Source organism: Tupaia chinensis, unplaced genomic scaffold, assembly GCF_000334495.1.
Source record: "Tupaia chinensis unplaced genomic scaffold, TupChi_1.0 Scaffold000426_1, whole genome shotgun sequence".
Taxonomy (NCBI): domain Eukaryota; kingdom Metazoa; phylum Chordata; class Mammalia; order Scandentia; family Tupaiidae; genus Tupaia; species Tupaia belangeri.
The window spans coordinates 879,936-885,029 of record NW_006159931.1 but is presented as its reverse complement, the minus strand read 5'-3'; the positions used below and the strand labels follow the sequence as shown (position 1 = coordinate 885,029).

General features: G+C 42.8%; 1 long non-coding RNA gene across 1 annotated transcript; it reads right to left on the bottom strand.

The window, feature by feature from the left end:
• Nucleotides 1-1,504: 1,504 nt before the first annotated feature.
• LOC106735537 (uncharacterized) lies at nucleotides 1,505-4,184 on the bottom strand. The gene is made up of 3 exons (XR_001370831.2): nucleotides 3,852-4,184; nucleotides 3,667-3,751; nucleotides 1,505-1,741 (listed from the first exon to the last, which is right to left on the bottom strand). It is a non-coding gene; the product is annotated as an uncharacterized LOC106735537 (long non-coding RNA).
• Nucleotides 4,185-5,094: the final 910 nt, after the last annotated feature.

Genomic DNA, 5,094 nt, shown 5'->3' with positions numbered 1-5,094 from the left:
TTTCCCAGTCCTAAAATGTTGAAATCACCATTAAAGTCAACCCTTGTCTTCAACTATCTAGTCAGAGATTCATGTGCCTTCAGAGGCAAGAAGATCCTTAAACATCACTTGTTTTTAGCCAATAAACTAGAAAACCAGAGGAGTTCCAGGGTGTGCCCAAGCTCACACAACAAGTGGTCTCTCTCAGACTTTACACATTTATTTTGTCTCAAATGTCACTTACTTTGGCCATTCTTTCCCCTTCAGTAAGTCACCATACAGGCCCCTGTCACACTTGGGTGGGTCGTCTCTTGAGAATAACCAAACGACTGATTTTATTGAAGAAGTCAAATTTCAATCTGCTCTTCTCACTTAGCAAAGTGTCAGGCTCCAGTGTTTGTGTTACAGACTGTTTCGTAAGAACTGCCCAAGGGCTTCTTGGGTTTTGCCCTGCCAGCAGCAACAACTCCAAGCACCCTCGGCAAGACATTTATGTCAGCCCACCCTGAATGCCTGGTCTAAACTGATTTCCAGCCTTGTTCCTGGTGTCTCCCTTACCATATCTTCGGTATGTAGCTGTCTCCTTTTCCATTAAATCTCACTGGATTTTTCTTTCTTCTGTGCCTTTGGGAGTAAAGGTTTTTCTAATGCAGGCGTTGTCAAAGTGCAGACTTCAGATGACAAGAGAACATACTGGAAATTTAAATTCTCACCCGCCTCCACTAACTACAGGTTGTGATCTAGTCATCTGTTTTAACATGTGATCCAGGGGATTCTGGTACATGCTACAGTGAGAACTGTTCCCTTCTTACATGACTAGGTAAAGCCCTCATCATACACCCCCATGAACACTTCCTCTTCCAAAAACTGTAACAGAATCAGATTTTGCATATTGGGACCGCATGCCTTTTACTCACAAGTGAACGCTGGCTGAGGACAGGGTTCCCACATTTATTCCTAATTATCCTAATAATACTTCTACATACTTGGTAGTGCATCAATAAACATGCGTGGAATCACTCGAGAACAAAGTCGCGATAATAAACTATTACAGTAGGTATGTGACTGTTGATGGGCCTATGGCATCTCTTCCACTCCTCCAGTTGGAGAGGTGCCTTATAGATTCTCCTTGCACAAACAAAACACAACAAAAAACTCACTCAGATTCTCTTACAGCCAGCCTGGAGCCCTGTGACCCAGAGAGCTCAAAGATCTTGTGGTGCCAAAAGGAAAAGAGGGGGAACTTCTTTCTCTCTGATAGAGAAAATGCTAATGTCACTTTCTCAGAAATGGTGGATTCTAAGAAGGCAGCATTGGCAGTGCCTAAAGTTCAATAGAGGATGCACTATATTTATTTATTTATTTATTTATTCTTTGCTTTTCTCACTGGACCAATCCCTGAAAGATTATGATTGGCCCAGTTACCCAACCTTCTCAATGACTCTGTGGATTACTCAATATCTTTTAAAAAAAAATTCCTTTTATTTTTTTAAAGTCTTTTTGGACCTACCTACACACATGCCCGGTGTGATTTTCAGGCCTTCAGGTCCAGAACTCTAACCACAGTCAGCCACGTGGACGTCCAGTACCATACTTCCTGTGGCCCCAATCTCCTTTTCTTAATATGCCAGAGTTGGCTTGTATTGCTTGCGATATGTGATAGAACTTCAGTTGATGAAATCATTCTTCTATTTGTTTGGCTGATGTCTAATAAGCGGTCTCCATTTTCCAAATGTAACAGAAAATACATAATTGACTAGTTCTGAAAAGGAGAAGTTTGCAAAATAAGTCACATTTGTTTACGTTCTGTCCAGGTTTCCACATACGAATATCTGACACAGTGTCCCCAGAGGATGGTTTGAAGTAGCAGCTAACACGTCCTTTCGTGTTGTCAACTACATCATCATTCCACAAGGGGACACTGGTGATTTCTACCCACTGCATGTACCTACATGTCACTAAAATCTTTCGTTGGTTGGCTCTCATTCTTAATCTTTAAGGTCAGAGTTTTCTACTTTTGGTGCATCTTTGATGGGTAAAAAGAAACATTCACATACAAAGTTCAGACAGCATGAGTGGAAAATCATCCATCAGACCCAGAGGGACTATCTCCTTGGAAAAGTAGTGAATTATACACGACTGTTAAAAACGCCCTTTGCATTGTCCCACATGAATCTCCCTTAGCGACCACAAGTCTCTGTGGTGGGCACAGAGATTGTCATCCTCTCTGTACAGATGAGCCTTGGAAAGGTGAACTTGAGGTCCCGATCGCACAGCTCAAAGTTGGGATAACTAGGATTCAGTTTCACGTTGGCTTAACTCAACAGGTCTTATTTTTTTTTAGAGGTGTCTCGCAAGGAAGTCCTACCCTAGAAAACTTTTCTGAATGCTGTTATCTCCTCCCCCGATGCTATTGAAAATGTTCTCCTTTAAACCCTAAATATGTGTCTATTATCATACATAGAATGCTTCACTACACACCTTTGCCTACCTGAGTGTCTCCCTAGCGGAACTGTAAATTTCTGAGAGCACAAATTATGCTTTATTCATCTTTGTTTTCTGTTTCTGACTTAGTGCATACATTATAGTAGTTGCTCAATAAATATTGCATGAGTGGATGGGTGAGCGAAAGCATAGGGGAAACATCCATTTGTATAGATAGCCATGGCATATTCACTTAGCATTCCACAAGAACACACAACTCAGAGGCCCCTTATTCCAGAATGAGCTCGCTATGGCCCTCTTCAGAGAAAACAGCTATGCCCTTCTATGTCATTACACATAAGCCCCAGTTATTCAAACACTCCAATGTGGCTGCATGCCTGGAAAGTCGCTGGGTCCCTTCACAGTACCTTACACTGTTGTATTTTGTTACAGAAAAGGGGACTATTGAATCACAAAAACGAAAAATCTGTGTGTGGAAGTTGAAATGGCTTCAACATTGCTACTGAGAGGTTCTCCCCAGGGGCAGGGCTCCTTAATAAGGAATCCTGATTGACAGTTCCTGACAGAGTGAGTCAAGAAAATTTGTAAAGCCTGTGAGTCACTTTCTAGCATTTATTTATATGGTGACTGGGCTCTCAGGATGGGCATAAAACCAACAATGTATGTCAGCACCATTTAGAGGATTAAAAGCTGCAGCCATTATGAGTATGTGGAATTAAAAACAAACCATGAAGTGATCGTGGAATCTGACTACATTGCATTCCACTTGGTGCATCCTGTTTGTCATCTCGAGGGTAGGAAAAATACTTTCTCTTTTCTTTGTTTTGTTTAAAGGAGGTGGCAATGTGGAGGGAAACACACGAGCTTTGGATTTTGAAGGTTCTGGTCTAATTTGGCTTTCTCTCTTGGGAGTTGTTGACCTTTAGAAAGCTACTGGAAGCACAGATTTCTTTTTCTACGAAATGAATATTATAATACCCTCTGGGGGGGGGTCACTCTGCTGTAAGGATTAAATGAGATGATACACATGTAAATATCTGCTGCATTCTAGGGACTCAGTGCTGCTTGGCTTTGTACTTTATTTCTTTCTTATTTTTCACTTATTTCTTTGTGCCCTCCACCTAATCATCTTAGGGAAGACATGCTTAGCATTCTATCAGGGGAGGTCTGTCAGCCTTTCTGAAAGAAAAGGTATAAGCCAAGAAGAAATTAAAATTTATCAGTGAGGCGACTGAACTTTACCTTTAAGGATGGATGTTCTTCAGGCAGGTGAAAGGAATCCCTGGGAGACTGACCCGAAACATCCTGGACACTAAGGAGGTCTGTGCTGAGAGAAAGACACTTCCTTAAAAGGGCATCTTCAAAGCACACGCTGGAGAAGGCCACCTGAAGGTCCCTCCATGGAGTGGGGGGCCCTCAGCACTAACCTTGAACACACGTGCGAGGGCTTCGTTGACTGGGAGTGGCTTCCTGGTCTTGGGCCTTGAACCATGTGTAAAGCAGAGTTAATTTCATTTCCCCTTTGCCTTCGTGTCAGCTCCGTATTTAGGGAGGTGAGCAAAATAGTCTTTGAAGGCTGATGGTCGAGGGTTCAATAGGGGCCTCGTTGCTTTCAGGTAAATAAGAATTAAAGACTTGTTTGCCAGTAACTATTCGAGAGCTGTAGTCAGTCCCATCCCAAGGCACGGCAGGGTCTTTGCATGAATGCTCATAGTGCCATTGGAGAATTTCTTTTTTCTCTTTTCTTTTCTATTTTTTTTTTTTTTTTGCTTTTGAGACTAAACATTTCTTTGCATATACATTTAAAATGAAAATAAAAGATAGAGTGTTGGGAAAAGCAGGTTGCATGGTGGTTAAGGTACTGTTCTCCCACATGGTCAACAACAGTTTGAATCCCAGACCAGTGGCTTGAAAATCATAGGAGCACGTGTGTGTGTTTGTGTGTGTGTGTGTGTGTGTGTGTGTGTGTGTATGTGTGTGTGTGGGGGTTTTGAGGGGGGGGGCAGAATCCTGAGAGGAGAATGGAGGAGAAACGATTGTAGTATGGTCATCCCTTGGGGATGATTTCTCTCTTCCCCTCTCTCTCTCTCTCTGTCTGGCAAGTGCACATGCCCTGTGGTAAAAACTTATAATAAAAGAAAAAGGAAATAAAATTAAGAAAAATGTTAAGATAAGGCCTTGCCTGGTCCTGAGCCTCTTGCTTCAGCCTCTCAGTTTCAACTACCAAGTGAATGCACCGCACCTGGCTCTTTTTTAAGGCAAGGTCTCTCTGTGTTGCCGGGGCCAGGTTCAATCTCTCAGTCTCCTGCCTCAGCCTGGGATTACAGGTTCATGCTACTCCACTCAGCCTTCAGGTTAAACCAAGAACTGAACTTGAGCCTCCCACGTGGTCCCAGCTTGAAAAGCACAGATCTTAGCCACATGCATTGTCGTGGCTGGGTCCCCTTTGCACGAATGTTGACAGTTTCTGAAGTCTTTAAATAAAAGAGTGGTTTAGCCTTCACAGTGTTCCCCATTCACTATGATAGAACTTGATCCTCTGGATGTCTGTGAAATTGGGTAGGGCAGATAAATCATGTTACAGGTGAGAACAGGGGGGCAGAGAGAGAAGACCATCTGTTGAAAAGGCCGCTGTACAAACGGCAGCAACAAGACCACAATCGCCGACAG